This window comes from Grammomys surdaster, unplaced genomic scaffold (assembly GCF_004785775.1).
Source record: "Grammomys surdaster isolate TR1022 unplaced genomic scaffold, NIH_TR_1.0 215, whole genome shotgun sequence".
NCBI lineage: Eukaryota > Metazoa > Chordata > Mammalia > Rodentia > Muridae > Grammomys > Grammomys surdaster.
This window is the reverse complement of record NW_021604660.1, coordinates 563,916-588,233: the sequence shown is the minus strand read 5'-3', so window position 1 is coordinate 588,233 and position 24,318 is coordinate 563,916. Positions and strand designations below refer to the sequence as shown.

Sequence of the window (24,318 nt, the reverse complement as noted above, 5' to 3'; positions counted from 1 at the left end):
GATTTACCTCTAAGAATTAAAAATCATGATGGAGTTCACTTGTTTCAGAAATAACTCTTGTTTCAAAAATACATAAAGGCAAAGGATTTAACTGTTAGAAGTATACATATCCATATTTTGTTATTTTGAAGTTCAAGGTCTTGTATGCATGTATATATACTTTTTACTTTATCAAAGGTGAAGACTTTGTTCATTTGCTATGTATATCAGCATGTTCCACAACTTGTATCGCTGTGCTATTAAACGATTAAAAATTTTAAGAAATTATGTTTGCTTTTATAAACTCGTACACCAAAATTAGAACAATACAAAGAAGATTAACATAGGCCTTATACAAGGATGATGCAAATTCATGAAATGTTCCATATTTAAAAAATAATAATAGTATGAAAAATCAAATACAGGAACCTGAAGATGGGTTATAGCAGGCATATGAGTTTCCATGGGAAACGTGTTCATACCTAAGAAGAAGCAGCAGACTAGGGGCTCAGAAAAGAGAGATGGGGAAGTTAGGATAATTCTGACCTCCTAAGCTCTCTAGAGATGCTACTAAATTTTCTGCTTTTAATCCTGGTGTGGGGACATTCCCTGTTCCAGCTCTTCAATTCAAACCCTACAAGTCATGAGATATATAAGACATTTAAGGTTGGCTGCAATAAATGTTCTCTACTGAAAGAAATCAATGTCTAAAAAATATCAGTATCTTATTTTCATAATGAAATTAAAATGTTCATCCACCTGAAACCTATTGTTTGTCCTCATTTCTCTTTCCCATCCTTGCTAAGTCTTGCAAAGTTACTGAATTAACTGAAGACAGTACCATGGACTACATTTCTATACAGAAACAAAAGCCTTATAACTTGACCTGATACACTTTTGGGCCAATACGTGTTGCAAAAATATTATGTTGTACGCATAGGTTTATTTATGCAAAAAATTTAAATATCAGAAAAGCCAATGCAATTATCCTTTGTGGTGTGTGTGTGTGTGTGTGTGTGTGTGTGTGTGTGCATATGTGTGTGTGTGTTTTAATATGTATACTGTGCTCCCTTCGATGGTGGCAGTCTGGCAACACAGACAGAAGTTGCAGAATTCTGTATTAATTATGATCCAATTCTCCATGGCTGTTTGTTATGTTAGGACCACTTTGGCTGTTTGGCTATAAGGACAGTTAGAGAAATGGAGAAGAAAAGTGTCTTTTCAGGACAGCTGTACCAAAGTGCCAGTTTCTCTGTTCCAATCATGTGTAGTGAAAGAAATTTCTCATCAAGTTGTTAATCATTCCTTCCAACATCTTGCAGAGACCTTGCGTGTCTCTTTTCTTGGCTCTTCAAAACATTCCACTCTCTTAACTTTGGCTGAAAAACTTGATATGAACCGAAAACCATGCTGGGAGTATCACGAACCCTTCCACTGGCAAACATTTGACTCAGCTAATCAAACTGTATTGTGTATTTTCATATGCTTTTAGCTAGTTTGGAAATGAACTTCCACTCTCCAATAGAATAACATTGAGGAATACAATGAAAGTTCAGTAATAAACAAGCATACAGAATAGCAAAATTTAAAGAAGTTAGCAACCAGTCCCACCTCAAAATGTTATAAAGTAAGACACTTCCAGAGAAAAGCAGCAAAAAAAAAAAAAAAATCCAAAGAAGTCAGTACAGAAGAAGTAAAAATGACTAGAAAAAAGACTGAATCAAGGAAGTAAAAGTATAAGAAACATCAATGAAATGAAAGGCTAGGTTTTTGGCAAACTGTTAAAAAAAATGAGCATTGCCAGCATTAGAAACAAGAGAGACACTAATGATACTCTGACAGAAATACAAAAAGACTATAAAGTAGTCTTCTGCCAGGAAGATATAAATCTTATAACTTTCTAGAAAGAAAGAACACAACATTGATTGATTTCTTTTCCTAACAAAAGAGGATATAAAAAGTCTGACTAAGCCTACAATAAGAAAAGAAGTCAAACTTGGAAGTCAAATGTTTACAAGGGCTAGAAATATGGTCCCATTAGCAGAGTACTTGCCAGCATGAACAACCCTGGATTTGATCCCCAGAACTACAAAAAGTAGGCATGACAGGGTATGACTGTAATCTGGGCACTCAAGGGGAGAGTGCAGGAGGATTGAAGTTCAAGATCTTCCTCAACTGCACAATGCACAAGGTAGAGACTAGCATGGTATACGTGAGACCCTGCATCAAAATAAACTAATAAATAAAACAAAAATAAAAATCATCCCACGAAGAAAAGTCAGGACCCACCACACGGATTTTTAACAAGGATAATGAATATTATAATGAATGTTCATTCATTATCCTTCATGGATAGCCCACGTGACCCTGAACATCTCGGTATGACCTATACTCACACTTTTAGGCAAGGCTTGCTTTTGTTCTACCCCATCAGTTACTGTGATGCTGGATTGATCTGCGAACGGAGGGAGCAATGGCTGCTGAAGGGCAGAGTACCACAGTTGCCAGTCCTATCTTGTGTGAAATTGCTGCTGTGAGACTGTTTCCCTTCTGTCTTCTTAGTTTCAATCTGTTTACTCCCTTAGGACACATCAGAAGGCTTTTCTGGAAGCCTGTTTGAACATAGCTGAGAGGCCCCTTCTCCATGGCTGAGTGTATATTGTTTGTGTTTTTCTGAACCATGGCTTGATGTCATCCTGTGGGACTGAGGGTATGTCTAACTTTATTTTGGCTTGTTATCTTCATATGAAACTAATCTATGAAAATAAGTGAAAGGTACTTATAGCATCTATCATAACACTTGTGGCTCTATTACTACAAAACTGAATTTCATTAATAAATTCTATAATGATTTGAAAAATAAATGCCACAAATCTACCCTCAGACAGCACAAACACTAGAAAGACTTGCCAGTGATGCTGAAACCAGAGCCAGATGAAGACACAGAAGAAAACTGCAGACCACTGTCATTCACATGCAAAGGTAGGAGCTGCTTTACTAAAATATCAACAAAACAATTGAAACAATAGTTGCAAAGGCGTATGATAACAATATGAAAGACTTATCTAAGACTTGTTAAAAGGTATTGACTTCCAGACTCTGCAAACATAGTGCAGTTAGCCTGATGTTATTTATATTCTAAAGCTAATACTAATTCCTCAAGACCTGGCTGCCCCAGAGACAAGACAGTACCCATGCACGTAGACTTAATTGAACTTGCCCTCCAAGTTATTTCTTATTGATGAGTAAAGTTGCTGACTGTCAATTGCTGAGCAGAAGAGACATAGGGATGGCTTAGGGTTCCCAGGCTTAGAGATCAGAGGAGACCCATGAGGGAGAAAAGGAAAATTGAGGAGAGTCATGAAAACATGACCTTGAGACCTGGACAATTGGAGTTTAGAGCAGCCCAAGTGAAAAAACAGTAAGTAATAACTCAGGGTTATCAATGGGAAAGTAGATTCTGATAGCATAGAGGGTAGACATCTGCTGGGCTCTTGTGCTGTTTAAGGCTAATTGTAAATAAGAAAAGTTGTGTGTCTTCTACCTGGAAACTGAATGATCAAGGTGGGGTAGAAACCCTGGATTGGAATTAAAATTTTTTACAACAGGCTAACATAATACGTTGGTATTAATTACTTTCTATTGTTGAGATAAGAAACCAAGAGCAAGACAACTTATAGAAGAAAAGGTTTACACTGGAATTATAGTTTCAGGAATAAAAGACAAGCATCTTCACCATAGGGATCCATTGCAAGAGGCGAGCTTCATGGCTGGAACTGGAAGCTAGGAGATTATATCCTGATCAATTTGCAGGAAGCAGAAAGTGTAAACTCTGAGTGATGTGTGGTTTTTGAAACCTCAGCATCTCTCTCCAGTGATATTCTTACTTCCTCAGAAAGATAATACTCCTTAAAGCCCCATTTTCAAACAACACCAGAAACTAGCAACCAATCACACAAATGTTCAAGACATAGGGGACATCTCATTCAAACCCTCACAATCTTTTTGTTTGTAGACAAAAAAAAAAAAAAAAAAAAAAAAACAAACAAACAAAAAAAAAACCTAGTGAAAATTGAAAATAGGGGGACTTCCAGTCTGGGCTCAAGCACAGAGCAGATCCCAGGCGGCAGCTCTGTATCCAACCTCACAAAACCCAGAGGAAGAGGGCCTCCCAGGAGCTCTAACCCAGACAGTATCTCATGTAAAAATGAATCACCATGATGTCTGCTGTTAGAAGTTCTAATCCAGATGCTGGCCTCCAAACTTATTACTACTCAGACCTTCGATGGGCCATTGACAAGAACATCAAACAGCTAGAGATTGACATCACTAATCTGAAGAAATCCCTCGTTTCGCTGTCTGAGGAGACCTCCAAAAATTGCAAAGGACTTTATTGGACTTGATTTACTCTTTTACAATAGAAAAGACTGTGTACAGCTCTTGACTGTGGTCAGCCCTTAAAGAAGAATATTGCCTTTACATAGTCAAGACAGGGATGGTTAAAGAGAGCATGAAAAAGGTCAGAGAAGGCCCTGAGAAAAGACAGAGAGAGAAAGAGAAAGATGAGAGCTGGTATAAGAATTGGTTTCAGCCTCTCCATGGTTGTCAACCCCACTTCCTCCCATCTTGGGACCATTAATTGGGTTATTTTTGTTTATGTCTTTTGGTCTCTGGGCCTTAAACAGGCTGACTAACTTTGTGAAACAACAGATAATTTGGTAGCAAAGCCTATTCAGATACACTATGATAAGTATCTATGGAGGACCATGAGACTCAAGATGAGGTTGTTACTCTATCCAGGGTGTTCCCAAAACCCATCTCCACCCAACCTAAAAGAGGGGACTTCCGCCCCTAGACCAAGCAGAGAGGGGCCACCCAGAACCCCCTCTGACAGGCGACCTGAATTCTTGCTTAGGCTGAGAGGCTAAGCACTGCAAGGGAATACCAATAAAAGTTAAAAATATCTCTCTGGGTTCCCTGAGGGACAAGCCTGACTGCATAGGTGTTGATATCAAAAGTATCCCCCTCTCCAGGAAAAAGATATCAGGATAGGTAAGGCCCTCATGCCACATTGGACAACAACAGGGGCACCAGAGCCACTACAAAGTCCCTTTCAATTACTGGAGGTCAGGCCTCTATCCCTGCCTTCGAAAGATTAGAATTGCCACAGCCCTTCTATACTTAGAGAAGGGAGGAGATGTCAGGGGCAGCCCTGCTTACACACTGAAGGCCTAAAATCAGCCATAGGCCTAAAATCAGCAATAGGCCTGTCATATATGTATACTAACACCAAGTCTTGGATCTCTGTGAAAAAACATTGCAACAGATGGCCATAAGCTATTATAAACAGGCAGCTTTTATGGAAATTTACCAGCCTGAGTAGTCATAGACCTTGTAAATAGGTAGCCTTGGCAGATAATACCAACTTAGATAAGGACAAGTGAATCATAGGCAGAGTCATAGTGACCTGTCCCCTGAACCTCCACCCAGCTGATACCCTGTTCTGAAAGATATTTGTACTCCCCCTGAACACCCACGCTCCAGTGTCATCCCCTTCCCCATGTCTTGCATTTCTCTGTTTATAACCCCTGTGTGAATAAGTAAAAAATACAATTTGATTTAAAAAAATAAATAAAAATAGATTTGAAAAACAAAAAAAGAAGAAAAAAACAAAAAAAAGAAAAAAGAAAAAATTGAAAATACATTGTTAATCGAAAACTAAAAATATGGTTCAAAGTCATTCAAAATGACCCCAAAGATGTGAAATATCTAGAACATATAGAGACAAAAGCCAATCGATGACTAATGTATTGTTAATTTTTCTCATTTTTAAAGATCTTTAAGATGTAAAATCATGTTATATTAACACATTGCTGAATCACAAGCAACTCATCATTGTTGTGGATTTTAGGAGTTTTTTGTTTTGTTTTACTTGTTTATAATGCCCAGGCACAAGTGATCAATACCACCCCAAGTCTGTCAATAGATACTTTGAACACCTTTCATTGAACAAAAATATGCTATGGTTTGAATGCTGAATATTCTCAAAGCTCATGTATTCATCCTATTGATATGCTTGATCCTATTGATATTATAAAAAATGTTGGCTCGTTTATGGGGTGGTGCCTTGTAGAAAATCCTTGGATTTTTGGGAGAATAGTTTGGAAGGAGACTGTGTCTCTGAACCCTTCTTTGTCTTCTCTCCTTGTTTCCTGGCTGAAGAGTTAACTGTTTTGTTTCATTATATGCTCCTACTATGAAGTGTCACCTTTGTTACAGGAGCACATCAACTAAAGCAACTGACCTTGAACTGGAACTTCCAGGAGAGTGAGCAAAATAATCATTTTCATTTTCAAGTTTATTTCTTTGGGGTTTTTTGGTATAATGGATCCCTGGATAAATACTTAGTGCACAAGGAAGAGGCATAGAAGTTGGGTTCTTGAAAGCCATAAAAAGATGAACTGGCAGCATTTATCTATGATCCCATCATGCCTGTCATGAGAAAGGAGGCAGAGACAGGAGAACCTCTGGAAGCTTGTGAGCCAGCTATTCTGGAGTACAAGAGGTTGTACTTCAAACAAGCAGAAGATTAGAATGCATCTAACTAGCATGCATATACATCCATTCACATACACACATCCACAAATATGCACACACAGATATTTTAAAAACAGCATATGGATAAAATTCTAAGCCATTCCAAGGTTCTTGCACAGAATTTCTCTAAGGCTTATTTAAAAATAGTCTTTGTTTCACTTGATGTCAAGAAAGAATGTTATTCCCCAAATTTAACAGGCTAGCAAGCCAATGACGGGCAACCTTCTGAAGCGCCTTACCAAGCTAAGACAGAAGTGCATTCCTTTTGATAATGCATATTTGATGATGGCTAAGGGGGGCATTGCTGTCAGAATGACCTAAGACAGGTTTAGTCTTGTTAAATAATATAAAGGGGGGAGATGTATAGAGCCTTTGGGGCTGCTTGGCAGCAATCTGACATTGGCCAAGGACAAGGAAATGGGCTTTAGGCAGGAATCTGACTTTGGGCCATGACAAGGAAGTAAGTTCAGGCAGGAGTCTATTTTTAGGCTAAAACAGAGAAGTAATTTCAGTCTAGAATACAAGTCTTCGGCTAAAACAAAGAAGTAGGCCTCAGGCATGAATATGACTGTGGGCTAGGACAGGGAAGTAGGCTCAGATACTTTGTCATCCTGATGAGCCATTAGAAACATCGATCATGAGAGTGATCACTGATCATGGGGTGATCACAGGACTCTGTATATTACCTTGTTTGTTCCTTGACTGTTTGTTTCCATTGTATTGTTGGTTCCTCAACCTAGAACTGACCTAAATACTTGCATGTAATTAAAAGGGTTTAAAAGAAAAGTTGAATTAAACAACCCTGCCTTCAGCCTCAGAACTGGCTGGGGTCATGTTACAAAAAAAAAAAAAAGATAGAAAGAAAGAATGTTATAAAATCATTATAATCCAAACCAAGAGATTCTGTTATAATTACACAAAAGCATACAACCTAGTTAGTGTTTCACCTAACTTTCATTTAAAAGTGGTATAAATCAAATCGAGAAATGAAGCCTACCAAAGGCATTTACTTACAATATGGCTGCAAGATAAATTAAACTATTCAGTCAAAATTTAAATTAACCATCTCATAAATCATAGTTGAATAGCAAAACCAAGGAGAATTGTAACTTAGGCTTTGAATGACTGAATTGAGGGCTCAAGTCATCTGTGCTATTGACTAAAGTCTTAGCATCAAATATGGACATTCTACAGGGGACAAGGCCAATCTTAACAACAACCGGAAAGGAGAGTAGAGCTGGAGACTCAGCTGCAACATAAGGTACTTTGATGGAACCTACCATGTTTGGATGAGGAAGGGCTATGGCTCCCAATAGTCGGGGGTTCCAGATCAGACAACTCACATAGAAAAAGGTGACTAACAGATGGAAGTTCAAAACTTAGAAATTAGAGGTAAGTCTCAAGCAATGAGGAACTAGATTCAGAGAAGACAGAAAACCAAGCTTTCAATTTCATCTTATTTTAAGATTTAATGGAGCTGGGTGGTGGTGGCGCACGCCTTTAATCCCAGCACTTGGGAGGCAGAGGCAGGCGGATTTCTGCATTCGAGAGTTCGAGGATAGCCTGGTCTACAGAGTGAGTTCCAGGACAGCCAGGGCTACATAGAGAAACCCTGTCTCGTAAAACAAACAAACAAACAAAAATAATAAACAAATAAATAAATAAGTAAATAAATAAATAAATAGATTTGATGGACTGAATCCACACAGAAGGACCCATCAGTCTGGAGAGAGAGAAGATGGGAGTCAACAAAAGCATTGTATTTAACTTGCTGTTCATTATAAAGGCAGGGATTTGTGTGTACATGTTGGTTTAAATAGTATTAGGAAAAGACATGCCTAATTCCTTATGAAATTGTATACATACATAACAACTGCTAAATGATTTAATCTAAAATATCTGTAAGAGAATAAAGTCATAATGTAGAAATTTTTTGTCTTCCTCACATTCCACTGATCTTGTTTTCACATCTAATGCTTCTTCACTAACCTCAATAAATAAATAAATAAATAAATAAATAAATAAATAAATAAAATGATAAATGTTGAAGTAATATTTAAAGTCTAAAATGGCACAGGTAATAAGAAAGGATATATTCAACAAAAATAATTTTTTTTTCTTTTAGAAAATTCTTTCTCATACTTTTTGTTAAATGACTAAAAATGATTTTCACACACATGCTCAAAAGATTCAGGGAACTAAGGCCTGTGCTTTCCTAATCCTCTACATCAAAGCCAATGCAAAGGAAGCTGTATGCAGACTGTATTTGCACATGACACACAGATTTAGAATTATAAATTTATAATCCGGACACTTATAATGGTTTGGTTAAGAAAGCAAAAAAAAATAAAGTAAAATTTTCCATCCCTTTTTGTCCTCAGAAGATACTATTACAACCTTAAGTGTTAACATTTTCTAACCCTGAGAATGACAGTAATAAGAGAAAAATATACACGCTCAGCGGTAGATAGCATTTCACAATACAAGTAAAAATTCATAAGTGAAGCTATAACCTCCTAGAAGGAATCTTAGGCTACAGGTGCTTTTTTCCAAAGTATGTAATTGCACATTATAAAACAAAATTATCTGTCTTACAGGTGGAATAAATGGTGAAGCATCTTATTAATTGCTTCACCTACAAAATAACAGAAATACTATCAGTCACGTTATGGAATGTAAGAAAACCTTAACAGAAAGTAAGTGCATGTTTCCCCAGAGCCTGGATTAGTCCTATTCTTTTAAAAGCTTTCAGTCATGTGTTAAAGACAGGTTCCTAATCTAGTGAATCTCAATGCTGGTCATTGAAGGTGTTCCCAATGTTGGTCATTGCAGGTGTTCACAATGCTGGTCATTGCAGGTGTTCACAATGCTGGTCATTGCAAGTGTTCGCAATGCTGGTCATTGCAGGAGGTCACACAGGCTCAGATCTTCACCAGAAAATCCCTTTACTGAGTATTGATTCTCAAAGGTAGCCCAGGTGTTAGTCAGTCAGCATCACCACCCAATACATAATGTTACTATTATTTTTGATATATCCATTAGATATTGGAAGAAAAATTCAGAAAGCTTGTCCAAATCCAAACAATATTATTAGGATGGGGATGGATTCATTTAAAAAAGAAAGTCTTGTTTATTCCCCAACAATCATAGAGCATAGCAAAGTAAGGGTTTTCTTTAACTGGAAATCTCTGTTCCATTTTCTTCGGTCTTGTATCGTCTAGCAACATTATGAGGCATACTTCTCGGTGTTAGTTATTAAAACTGAAACATGCAAAGCAGTCATAGAACTTTCAACATTCATCAATCTTTAAATTTAATAAACTTTCTAGACTCCTTCTTCATGGCTAGAATAACAATGATTTAAATGCACTAAATGATGTGTGAACAGCAACAGTGGGTCTGGTGAATAGCAAAGACCAACACAGAAGAGACCTGGAGAATGTGCAGAGGAGTTGCTGAGAAGCCCAAACCTACTGACCAGAATTAATACTTTCCACCTACGTACAAAGTCATCCATGCTCACATGGCCCACACATTTATAGCATAGGGTCTTAATGGATCTGAATCTCTTGCTGTTTGATTCTATAAACCCTGTAGCTATCAGGAGTATGAGGAAGGCTAACTTTTCCCTTTGGTATTCACAAAGTACACTGCAAATATCATTAATACCAGCCTTCCTGGGGTAACACACCTACATTGGAATTCAAAATTACTCTCACCCATCTTCATATTTATTTCTTCACGTGTAGTACTCAGACTAGCAAGAAATAGTTCTAGAAAAGAAACAAGCAATTGCGCAACACACAGTAATAACCATGTTGGTGTCATTTCTACTCTAAATTGTGGCAGTCAAAAGGAATTGTCTGATCAGCCTCTACCTGTTGCCAATCAGGGAAAGGAAAGGATCCCTCAAGAAAAAAGTTCAACATTGTGTAACTCTGACCATTTGCAAAGTAGCATCTATAACTTTCAAATCACTTCAAATATACTTCTACCTCCCACCCTCTCCCAGAACCACAGGGTCAGCAGATCCAAGGTCTATCACCTCTCCTCACCCACAGCCTCCTCTGGCTAAGCAATTACACCTCTGGACCACCATGCCATTCTACACTGTTCTTTAGGGGACACAAGGAGATATGGTTTGTTGGTGAGTTCATAGTGACCATTGCTCTTGGGAGAAGACCTAGGGAAGACTTTCTTCTGCAGGAAGACAAATTAAGGATGGGGAATATTTGAGATGTGACTAAATGGTTTTGAGTGGAAACATGTTTCACTCCCCAAATGATGATAGAAGCATATAAGGAAGAGAAGAATAACTATGCAAGTGCATGGGTTTGTGTATGCTAGTGTACCTGCTAGTGTAGAATCCCCTTAGCTGGTATAAGTGGCTAACATATAAGATATAACTTGAGCACAGATATAAAATGATTCTGAAATTAGAAAATAGGGTTGGGGGACAGCAATTAAAGTTCTCTCAAAGTTTCAAGGTTTACAGAGCCTGTATTTTAGATGGCCATAATCAATGTCTTCAGAGAAACATTTTTTAATATCAAGGGACTATTATAGTACTGGAAGCACTATACTGAAATTATTACTGAATAGTCTATGACCTGAACAAAAATACATTCACAAAAATGTTAAATTTACATTAAATTTTCAATAGTAAATTGAGAAATGAAGCATTCAAATCATTGTTTATTGATGTTAACAAAATGTGATAGTAGCCATCCATTAACATGTTGTTTACAATGTGTTTATTATTGGAAAATGTCCATGAAAGCTTAGACAGGAAAATACACAGAATAGAAAAATCAGTTTGAAAAGATGAATGGGCTGATATTCCAGAGAAAACAGTAGATTTTTCTCTTTTTTCTCCTATGAGAAATGGGTCTGAAAATTCAACAGATGATGGGTTAGCAGAGAAAGCAACAAAGCCTGAGGAAATCTCCCAGAAACTGATTTAAAGAATAAGAATTCTTACTACTGTAAGTAGATAGAGCACTTGACATACGAATATGAGGAACACGTTAACAGTGGTGAGTCATAGTGTCTGGAATCCTAGCACTTCCACAGCGAGATCAGAGGCAGGAGCTTAAGGGCTAGGTCCTTTGTCATATGCAGAACAACAACAACAAAAAAATCTTGCCTCAAACAAGGCAGAAAATGAGGATCAACACTTAAGGTCTTCTGACCTCCATGTGTGCACCATGATCCAAGTACATACAAACATGCACACACACACACACACACACACACATAAATAAAACAGCCATCTACAGTTCTTAATAATCTTTTTTTAAAACCATATTTTCTAATAAATGTTCTTTTGAACATTTTCAGAGCCTACTATATACATATGGACTCTTCTATTTAAAAATCGTAATCGTGTACATTTCAATAAGAGGTACTGAATTGGGGTCAGTGCTAAGTGTAAGGAGCCTCAATTGGAAATTTGTGAGACTGTTAAGCTAGAGTCTCACATGGGGTGTGGAGAACATGAAGCTTTCCAATGTACATGTGACCTGTGCCCTGACATTGCACATACAGTAAAGTCTTCAAGAATAATTGACTCTTTGCTCTACTTGGGTACCCACACTTTTGACAAATCTATCTCTGATGGGAATGAGTACCTTAGTATAGAAAACACCGACAAAACCTGAAACAGAAAAATAAAAATAATGAGAGATTATTGCAATAGCAAATGATCAACTTAACCCTCTTTGAAAGGTCCTCACAGACACACCCACAAGTATGCTCATTCTAAACCCAGTCAAATTAGCAGTAAAGATCACCTATCAAAATCTTGGTCCAAATTCCATCATGATTTGCACACTGCTGAGAGTTTGTTTAGTCCTTGCATCTGAATATAAAAGCTAAATCTGACAAGTAAAATATATACTGTCACATATCTGTGTATATTCTAAAATACTATAGTTATTCATTTATATGTAGGTCATGGTATAATGACCAGATTGTGTTATTTCAGTAGTCCAGGACCATCAAGTCTATGACTACATGTTGGATTTTAGAATTCAAGTGCTCTGAAAACTTGGTCTCTAGTCACCAGCACTATCAGGAGGTAGAAAAGGCCTTAGGAAGCTGATCCTATTGGAACAAAGTTACATTATCATGTAACTTTCATGTAATGGGAATGCCAGATTCTGATTCCCACCTCTCTTCTTTCCTTCCAGAATAGTATAATATAGTCATATTTATTGTCCCAAATCTTGCCCACCATGATATATTGCTTTTAAACAGACTCTAAATCAACAGAGCCAAATAAATCTGTCCTCTTTTTAAGCTATTTCTCTCAGATGTTTGTCACAGATATGATAACTGATTAGCTCATGAAACATGATATGACTTAACCACTTTAAGCATGTAGAAACTTTGTATGATGAGTAATCTGTCAAATGTTCTTTGAATAAGTGGTAGAGCTATGATTGAGGTCTAGGGAGCCAAACTTAAAGACCATAGTAATAGGGTTCAGTAAGTACCTAACTCTGTGTATTATCCCTATATTCCACAAAAATCAAGAAATAGGATATATATATATATATATATATATATATATATATATATGTGTGTGTGTGTGTGTGTGTGTGTGTGTGTGTGTGTGTGTGTGTGTATTCATTCACAGAGATTAAAGTTAGATTATCATTCTCTCTTAATCCTCTCTGAAAATCCCTCACAGACACACCCAGAAGTATGCCACAATTTATGAGTTCATTCTAAATTCAGTCAAATTTGCAGTGAATATCACCTATCAGTCTTGATTCAAATTTCATCATAATTTATGGTGCTGTTAGTTTATTTACTCCTCTGATTAGATTATAAAGATTAAATGTCTCATGCAAAAGACATACTGCCCCACATCTGTGTATTACATATAACATTATATAGCTATTCATTCACACATAGGACATTGTCTAATAACTCGATTGAATTTTTGCATGGTAAAAATTATTAAGGAAATTTAAGGCAGGGTGTGTATTTCAGTGTGTCAAACCTTTCATTAGATGCTTACCTGTAGCATCTTGTGAATTATCTATATGTTCATAATTTATGGTCACTATTAATATTGACAAAACAAATGATTTCAACTGACTTTTATGTTGGTTGACATAAAATACCATGTAGGCAATATGGAATACTTTGGTAGAGATGCTGGGAAAACAGCAGAAACGAAGTCAAGAGGAAAATGGGAAGGGTTGTGTTCTTACAAATGTGTATTCCAAAGCAAATGTCCAATCGCTTGGGAATAGCCACATGCTTCATTTCAGATGGCAACAGCACCCTCTGGTGAAGAGTAAGCATAGTTTACAGCTTTCTCCAGAATAATGTAGGTGATATGCTCCATGGGCAAAGAAGAATAATTGGAAGTAGATAGCTCAGTGTGTTTACACAACACTGATTATGGGTATCAACTCTGTACTGTACATTGCAAAACGCCATAAGGAGGGATAACTTGACCATAAATAGGTGGCAAAGGGGATACAAACAAGCTTGATCATATTTGGACATTATAGTCTGTATAATATATTACCTTATAAATATGAATATATTTATATTTTTATAGATGTACCATTCTCAAATAAGATTAATATAAATTTAAGATAAAGCTAAATATTAAAAGTAGTCCCATCAGTTTATTGCTTAAGCTAGTATTTGCTCACACCGAACTTATTTCATTTTAGAAACTGGAGATCCCTGGAGGTCTATTGTCACCCAGAACAAATGGGTGAGATCACCAAGCACCAAGCCCATATCTGCTGGGTCTCAAGGAAAGCCCAGCAGCCTTGAGGTTTGCTCTGTCCCCTCTGTGCTCCATTTTACAGTCCACAACTCTAACCACACCTTAGAGGCTTGTAGCTATCAGTAACCACCAGGTGAGAACTCTACCCTAATTCCCTGCCTCTGGGCAAACTCTGAAGTGGTGAACTCTACCCTGTCCCCTCTGCACTCCATCTCCTGAGTCACAGCTCCACCTGCATCCCTGGAGGCCTACTACTGCCCAAGACTAACAGGTGAGATTCCCCTGCCCACTAGGTCCCATGGCAAGCCCAGAGATCTTTAGGTCTTCTCTCTCCTTTCTGTGCTCCATCCTTTGGTCTACATTTCTATCTGCAATCCCAGACGCTTGAAACCATCAGGGACCACCAATCCTACTGGCATCCCTGATGGCCTGCCCCAACCCTAGACAACCAGCAGCCTGAAGCCGTCAGGTACCACCAGCTCTGCCCACATCTCTGGAAGTTTGTTGATACCAGGGACAATCAACTCTACTTGCAATCCCAGAGGCCTGCTGTCATCAGGGATTGTCAGTTCTACCTGCAGCACTAGAGGCCTACACCTATCAAGGATGACCAGGTCTGACAACATTAGGATAAAACAAATGGTTAAGGGCTAACATAAGAACACAATCAACAAAACCCAGGACAATATGGCATTCCTAGGACCCAGCTACTAATATGCTGCAGCAAGCCCTGGATATCTTAATAGATTTGAATTGTGAGAAAACAAACTTAAATCTAATTTACAAAGCTTATAGAGGCCTTTAAAGTAGAAATGAATGAATCCCTTAAAGAAATACAGGAAAATGCAATCAACAGCTAGAGGCCCTTAAAGAGAAAATGAATCAATACAAAGAAATACAGGGAATTGTAATCAAACATGCTAAAGAAATAAATAAAACTGTTGAAGGCCGGAAAATGAAAATAGAAGAAATAAAGGAAACACAAACTGAGGCAATCCTAGAGGTGGAAAACCTACAAAAGAGAACAGGAAACATAGACACAAGCTTCACCAATAAAATACAAGGTATGGAAAAAAGAATCTCAGGCATAGAAAATATGATAGAAGAAATTGATATATCAGTCAAAGAAAATGCTAAAGCTAAAATGTTTCTATCTCAAAACATCCAGGAAAATTGGGAAACTATAAGAAAAACAAACCTAAGAATAATAGTAATAAAAGAAGGAGAAGACTTTCTACTCAAAGGCCCAAAAAGTATCTTCAACAAAAACATAGAAGACAATTTCCCTATGCTAAAGAAAGAAATGCCTATAAACTTACAAGAAGGTTACAGAACATCAAATAGAAAATCCTCCTACCACATAATAATCAAAACAATAAATGCACAGAACAAAGAAAGAATATGAAGAACTTTCAAGGGACAAAGGCCACATAACATATAAAGGCAGACCTAATAGAATTACACCAAACTTCTCAACAGAGACTTTAAAAGTCAAAAGGACCTGGACACATGACTTACAGTTTCTAAGAAATCGCATTTGCCAGCCCAGACTACTATACTCAGCAAAATTTTGAACCATCATAGACAGAGAAAACAAGAAATTCCATGACAAAAACAAAATTAAACACCATCTTTCCACTAATCCAGCCCTATAGTGGATACGAGAAGGAAAACTCCAACACGAGAAGGATAATTACACCCAAGAAAACACAAGAAATAAACAATTCAGAGCAACAAAACCACAAGAATAGAAACACACACAGTACCAATATCAAAATAATAGGAATTAAATAAAAGGCACAGGCTAACAGGACTCATCATTCTTCTGCATATAAGAAACATGCCCCAGCGATAAAGACAGATATTACCTCAAGTACAGGGCTGGAAAAGTTTTTCTGAGCAAACAGACCCAAGAAATAAGTTGGAGTAACCATTCTAATTTCTAATAAAATAGACTTTCAACCAAAAATAATCAAAAGAGATGGGAAATGACACTTCAGACTCATCAAAGGAAAAATCCACCAAGAGGACGTCCCAGTTCTGAACATTTATGCCCCAAATGCTAGGAAACCCACACCTATAAAAGAAGTCACACATTACTAAAGTTAAATCACATGTTGAACCCCACACATAAATAGTGGGAGACTTCAACACCCCACTCTCACCGATAGGCAGGTCATTGAGGCGGAAACTAAACAGAGAAATAAAGAAACTAATTCACATTATGAATCAAATGAACCTAACAGAATATCTACAGAACATTTCACCAGAACACAAAGGATCAAGTAGGCTTCATCCCAGGGATGCAGGGATGGTTCAATATATAAAAATTCATCACCATAATGCACCACATAAAAAACTAAAAGAATGAAGCCACACGATCATCTCATTATATCCTGAAAAAAAAACTTTGTGAAATCCAACACCCTTTCATGGTAAAAAAATCTTGGAGAGGTCAGTGATACCAAATACATACTTAAAACATAGTACAAGCAATATGCAGCAAGCCAATACCCAACATCAAATTAATAGAAAGCAACTTAAAGCAATTCCATTAAAATCATGGACAAGAGAAGGTTGTGCACCCTCTCTCTGACTCTTTAATATAGTACTTGAAGTCCTAAGCTAGAGCAACAGGAAAACTAAAGGTGATCAAGGGCATACTAATTGGAAAAGAAGACAAAGTATCATTATTTGAAGAGGATATGATAATATGCATAAGTGACTCCAAAAATTCTGCCAGAGAACTGCTACAGCTGACAAACATCTTCAGCAACCCAACTGGGTACAAAATTAACTCAAAGAAATAAGTAGCCTTCTTTTATACAAATGATAAATGGAATGAGAAGAAGTTAGGGAGACATCACCCTTCACAATAGCCACAAATAATGTAAAATATCTTGGTGTAACTCTAAACAAGTGAGTGAAGTTCTTTTTGATAAGAACTTCAAGTCCCTGAAGAAAGAAGTTGAAGAAGATACCAGAAGATGGAAAGATCTCATATGCTCATACATTGGTAGGATTAACACAGTAAAAATGGACATCTTATTCAAAACAATCTACAGATTAGATGTAATTCTCATCAAAATTCCAACATAATCCTTTACAAACATTGAAAAAAATCTCAACTTTATACAGAAAAACAAAAAAACCTAGGATACCTAAAACAATCTTGTACAATAACAAAACTTCTAGAGATACCACCATCCCTGACTTCAAGCTGTACTACAGAGCATTAGTAAAAATACTATATGGTATTGGTATAGAAACAGACAGGTTGGTGAATGGAATTAAATCTAAGACCCAGAAATAAACCCACATATCTATGGACACTTGATTTTGACAAAAAAGCCAAAGCTATTCAATGGAAAAGGGAAAGCATCTTCAACAAATAGTGCTGTTCTAACTAGATGCCTGCATGCTGAAGAATGCAAATACATCCATATTTATCACCCTGCACAAAACTCAAGTCAAAGTAGATCAAAGACTTCACTGTAAAACTAAATTTATTAAACCTAATAGAAGAGAAAGTGGGGAATAGCCTTAATATTCTTTAAGAGAATACCCATAGCTCAGGCATTAAGATCAACAATTAATAACTGGAACCTCATGAAACTGAAAAATTTCTTTAAGGCAAAGGACACTATCAATAGGACAAAACATAACCTTCATCAAGCCTACATCTGTCAGAGAATGTGGTGGTTTGAATATACTTGGCCCAGGGAGTGGCACTATTAGGAGGTATGGCCTTGTTGAAGCAAGTATGCCACTTTGAGAGTGGGCTTTGATACCCTCTTCATAGGTGCCCCGAGACAGTCTTCTGCTTGCCTTTGGAACAAGATGTAGAACTCTTAGCTTCTCCAGTGCCATGCCTCCATGGATGCTGCTATGCTTCCTGCCTTGATGATAATATATTAAAACTCCGAACCTCTAAGGTAGCCCCAATTAAATGTTGTCCTTTATAAGAGTTGCCTTGGCCATAGTGTCTCTTCACAACAGTGGAAAACCTAACTATGACAGAGGGCTAATATCTAAAATATATAGAATATATAGAATTCAAGAAGTTTGACACAACAACCCAAATAACTCAATTTAAAATGGGGTACTGAGCTAAACAGAATTCTCAACAGAGGAATCTCTAATGGCCAAGAAACACTTTTTTAAAAAAATGTTCAACATGCAAATCAAACTGACTCTGAGATTCCACCTTACACCCATCAGAATGGCTAGGATCAAAAACTCAAGCAAAAGCACATGCCAGAGAGGATGTAGAGCAAGGGAAACACTCCTCATTGCTGGTGGAAGTACAAACTTATATAAACACTCTGGATATCAATTTGGCAGTTTCTCAGAAAATTTGGAATAGGTCTACCTAAAGATCCAGGTATATATCTCTTGATCCTATACCCAAAAGATGCTCTACCATACCACAAGGATACTTGCTCAACTATCTTCACAGAAGCTTTATTTGTAATAGTCAGAAACTGGAAACAACCCTGATATCCTTCAACTAAAGAATGGATAAAGAAAATGTGGTTCATTTACACAATGAAATTCTACTCAGCTATCAAAAATAAAAACATCATTAAATTTGCAGGCAAATAGATGGAACTAGAAAATATTACCCTGAGTGAGGTAACCAAGACCTAAAAATGACATGTATGATAGGACTCACTTATAAGTGGATATTAGCCATAAAGGACAGAATAACCATGCTACAATCCACAGACTCACTGTAGCCAAATAACAAGAAAGGCCCAAGGAAAAATTCTTGAATCTTACTCAGATGGGGAAATAAAATGGACATCTGAGGTAGATGGAGTGAGTGAACAAGAGGTGGGAGTGGGGATGGAGAGGGGAATGAGATGGTTGAGATCAGGTATAGGGGGAACAGGGGAGAGAGAATGAAAATCTATGGTGGGCAGTGGGAGCATCTCTAGGATGTGGACTGAGACCGGGGAACAGAGAGTCTATGTGGTGACTCTACCTAAGACCACTAGCAGTCAGGGATATGGAGCCTGAAATGGGTACCTTCTGCACCCAGAAAGGACTCCTAGTAGAGGGATAAGAACACCAACCCACTCACAAAACCTTCAACTGAAAATATGTCCTGCCTACAAGATGTGCAGGGACAAAGATAGAGCAGAACCTGAAGGAATAGCCAACCAATTACTCACCCAACTTGAGACCTATCCCATGGGCAAGAACCAATTTCTGACACTATTAATGATACTGTTATGCTTGCAGACACAAGCCTAGCATAACTGTCCTCTGAGAGCTCCACCCAGCAGCCAAAGGAAACAATGCAGAGACCCACAGCCACACATTAGACGGAGCTCAGAGAGTCTTGTAGAAGAGGTAATGGAAGATTGACAGACCAGAAGACCAACAGAATCAACTAACTTCGGCTCCAGGAAGTCCCCAGACACTGAACCACCAACCGAAAAGCAAGCATGGATTCGACCTAGGACCCCCACCCATATGTAGCAGATGTATAGGTTGGTTGCCACATGGATCCCCCAACAGCTGGAGCCAGAGCTGTCCCTGAGTCTGTTGCTTGCCTATGGATCCCATTCCCCTTACTGGACTGCCTTGTCTTGCCTCAGTAGGAAAGAATGCACCTAGCCCTACACTGATCTGATACACCATGGTGAAGTGATACCCAGATCCCTCTGCATTCTCAGAGAAAAAGGAAAGAGGGTTGGAGGGAAGGGTTTTGTGCGGGGTTGGGGTGCTGGGAGGAAAGGAAGAGGTTGCAATTGGGATATAAAGTGAATAGATTAAGTAATGCAAAAAAAAATGCTCAACATGATCAGAAGCAACTTGTAAAACAGTAGCCCATATCACTCAACCCAACTAGTATTAAAGTTCCTCTTGGCACTTAAAAAAGAAACCATTTCTATATTATAGTGATTTTTTTTAGAAAATGAAAATTCTGCTTTAATAAATGAACAAGAGTGTGACCATTTGAACTAATCAAACTAGGTACAGAGAATGCTACTTTAAGAGAAGAAAAATCTCAGAGATGTATCTACAACATTCTATATACTTTTCATTTTCACATGTGCATTTCAATATTTTCAGAGGTCTAAAGCACACGAATATGTTTACATAACTCACTTCTTTGTCTGTGTAAGATCTTTACTCATGTGCCCCATTCTCAGCCATACGTTTCACTGTTCATGTTATCCAGAAACACAGTCACCTGATTCATGGCATCCATCCTCTGATAATATATGACATAGATTCTTTTTATTATCCTTCTTTTCCTAGTCAATTAAAGCCTCACATGAACATCAATTTCTTCCTGTTTGATGTTTTTCCTCATTGCTGTAATCCCAATACCTAAAATGATGCTCACAGTAAGTGTTTCCTAATAGCGGTTGAATAAATGAATCTATGTGGTTATTCCACACAGCTGAAGTCTTGATTACTCACTATAAGGAGAAGTAGCTATTTCTTTTCTTTTCCATAGCTCTGGTTTGGCTTCTGGTGACCCTGACCCATTTAATGTGGCAAAATGACAAGGTAGCTGTCCCAAATTTAATGAGACTGGTAGTTTTATTCCCCAACTTTACTTCTCAGACAAGGATCTTGGCAGCATAAGGCCTCTGGTTTTGGACATATTTTCTCTTGTAGTTCAGCCACCATGCTGTCTAAAACCCAAGGCACTTTGATATTCCAGCCCAATTGAACTTCCAGCCAGTATCCAGAATAAAATGCCAGGTCTGAGTGACAAAGTTTGCATATATTACATGACTGCAAATGCAGCCAGTCTCATGTGGAGCTGCCTAATTAATTTCAAGACAAAGAAAAGGGTGACTATTGTGCACACATAGTTTATTACAGCAATAGAAAATTGTTGAACCTATAACCTGTCACACCTATGCTGAGTACCATGAAGAACATCAAGTGGCCATGAAAAGATTGATAGAAAAGAATACTCACTGGAAGGGTCAGGAAACTCATTTATATAAATATTTCTTGTGAGTTGATGGGTACCATAAGGAACCAGTGAGAACTTAGGAATTTAGAGGAAAAATATGTTCAAAGGAAAGCATTAGGGGAAGGTGTTAAGTTGGAATGCTGATGGAACATGTCTCTAAATGGAATTTAACTATTAAAAGTGAAGGAGGTGTTGCTGGAGGAGACAGAGATGATAAAAACAGTGTTGCTATCTATTCATCTAGCAGCAGAGATGTGGTTTGGCAGAAGCAGGCCTGTGTGAAGAAAAGGGAGAGCCAGAGAAGAGTCCTGGAAATGGGTCAGGAAGCTGTGCTACAGCTGTATCGCTTCCCAGTCACAGCTAAACTAGAAGCTCTTTAACCACCACATTTACCACGCTCATTATAAACATTGCTTAAGCAGCATAAGTGGATGTTTGCGATTATATGTTGGAAATGGAGGCATTTCACTCATTCACTCACTAGCATTGTTTCATGGTTACCACCAGCCATGTTAAGAGTCTGTGCAGATAGATTTCTAGTATTTACACGGGATTCATCATATAAACATATCGTTTCCTTGGTAGATATCTGAGTGGGAAATTTTTACATTGCTTTCCAATTTGGAAACAGCTCTTGCATAAATGAACACCAAGTGTACATTCAGCTGGCTTACTTGGTATAATGTCATGGACTGCTCTATGATGCATGTTTGTGAGACTATGAGGAGAAGCTGTCAGTATTAATTAATAGACTTATAACTTATAAAGTTAAAAAGAGGGAGATATTTTGATGCATGGCTCTAAGATCAAGGAGCCTGATGTTTGAGATTCTGCTGTGAGTAGGTATCATTGCAGGAGTGTGATGGAGCAAATTAATTAGATCATGAACTAGGAAACAGTGATGCTGGAGTTCAACCATCCCCTTTGAGGCTATGACCAGAGTAATCCCCATGGCTTCACTTCCTAAGGTTCCAAATATCTCATTATTTCCTTCCTACAGAACCAAGCCTTTGTCAAATAGACATTTTCTGACACGTAGGCAAACAACAGAAACTACACTGAAGAAGTATGTAAAAAAGAGTTGTAGGAAACATTTCTCCATGTTGCCATGGATTTGAAGCTGCTTGAAATGATGTGCAGCTCATAATTCAGAGTAGAATCTATTTTTGAAATAAAGAAGAGAATATTGTGTTGATGTTCTCATGGTCATGTAAAACCATAAACTATCCAGGAGTCTCTTTTGGCTTTGTGGCGTTGAAATCTTTCAGACAAAAATGTAGTTCTTACTCTCTGTCCCAACTTCTTGATTGATTATTTATTTAATACGCAATTATATCATGTCCAACTTTATAAATAAAACTAATCCTTTTTGGAGCAAAGAAGACAATTTATACAAAATTGAATGAAAAGATGAATTAAATGAACATTATTTAGGCCACTTAGGAAGAACTATAGATCCAGGAGTAATGGTCCACACCAGCGATTCCAGCCCTTGTGAGGAGGAGGAAGGGGGATGAGGAACCCAAGCTCATCGTTGGCTACATAGTGAGCTCAATGCGGGGCCAGCCTGGGTTACATGAGACCCTGTCTCAATGAACAAAACTGTGCAGAAAGAGTAATTCTGGAAATCAGAGTAGAGGCACTGAAAAGATGACTCTCAAGTAAAATCAGTTTTTCCCAAATGGAATCTCCAGGACACATGTGTTAGAATGAGCAAGTTGTCCTCTAACTTTCACATGTGCACCACCGCACACATGCATGTTCACATACACACACACACACAGAGAGAGAGAGAGAGAGAGAGAGAGAGAGAGAGAGAGAGAGAGAGAAATGTCATTTTAAAAATAAAACAAAATAGCAACAACATAGAACTAAATAGTACAAAAACAATTGAACCAGACCCTTTTTTTTAATAAGTAAATGTATATGGTGAGAGGAGGAATAAGGAGGAGAGGAGCAGAAGGAAGAGGAGGAGTAAGGAGGAGAGGAGCAGAAGGAAGAGGAGGAGCTAGGAGAGAGGAAAGAGAGAGAAGGGAACATGGAGGCGGATGTTCATGTGTCTGTAGCAGTCAAAGGTAGTTGATATATCTAGATTGGGTATTGGGTTACACTTCTGATTGTATGGACATTTTGTTACTGATCATTAACAAATATATAAGCTTTTGGATAATTTAAAAAATGTATATGGCATAATAATTAATATGTAAAAATTACGCATTTACTCTAGAATAGATCAAAATATATTTACTTACTTTCCCATGTCATACAAATAATGAAATTGGATTTCAAAAGCTGCTTGAATAGATAAAGAATGATTGATGATTTAAGGAAGACAGCCTTGTTCACAGAGTGTGCATAGGACAAGACTGAGAGGCAGGGATGGCGACTACTGAACAGAGAGGTCTAGGGATGTTCCTGTTAAACCAAACAGACGATAGCAGTGCTTTACAACTCGGACTTCATCAAAGACATGGTGGGCCTCAGTGTGGAATGAATAATGTGGTAAGGCTTGCACATACCTCTAAAAATGGCACTGTGCAAGACAATGCAGCTTCCTGAAAACTGAACAATGTTTTTCTTTGAAAGCAGTAGCAGCTATTTCTTAAGAGGGTAGATTACTCAGGTCCATGGTCCTAGTCATCTTTCTGTGCAGAAGTGAAAAAATTTTTAGTGCTAAGTGACTAATTGCAGAGTGGAGATGTCATGGCAACACCCGCTTCAACAGTTTTGTCAGAGAGAGATACGTGTAAAACCTGCTTGCAAGTCTTCTAAAGTGCAAAACAGATAAAGAAAGGAAGCTAGATTTTAGAGGAGGTGTGCTCTTCACATTTTGAAGGTAAACACACAAAGTGTCACACATTTTCTGTAAAGCAAGGTATTCAATTCAGGAAAACTCTCCAAATCGATATACATAAGTCTTGTTTCTGAAACTACCTAGTGATAACCAGAGATGTTGAAGCCTTGTTTATAGTAGTTAATGTATATACAACTAATGAAACAGGAAAAAGGAGAGAGTTTTATGTTATGTATGTTGATGTGT

At 37.7% G+C, this 24,318-nt stretch overlaps 1 non-coding gene across 1 annotated transcript; it reads left to right on the top strand.

The window, feature by feature from the left end:
* Positions 1-268: 268 nt before the first annotated feature.
* On the top strand, positions 269-372 carry LOC114625352. The gene has a single exon (XR_003712061.1). It is a non-coding gene; the product is annotated as a U6 spliceosomal RNA (small nuclear RNA).
* The last annotated feature ends 23,946 nt before the right edge of the window (positions 373-24,318 follow it).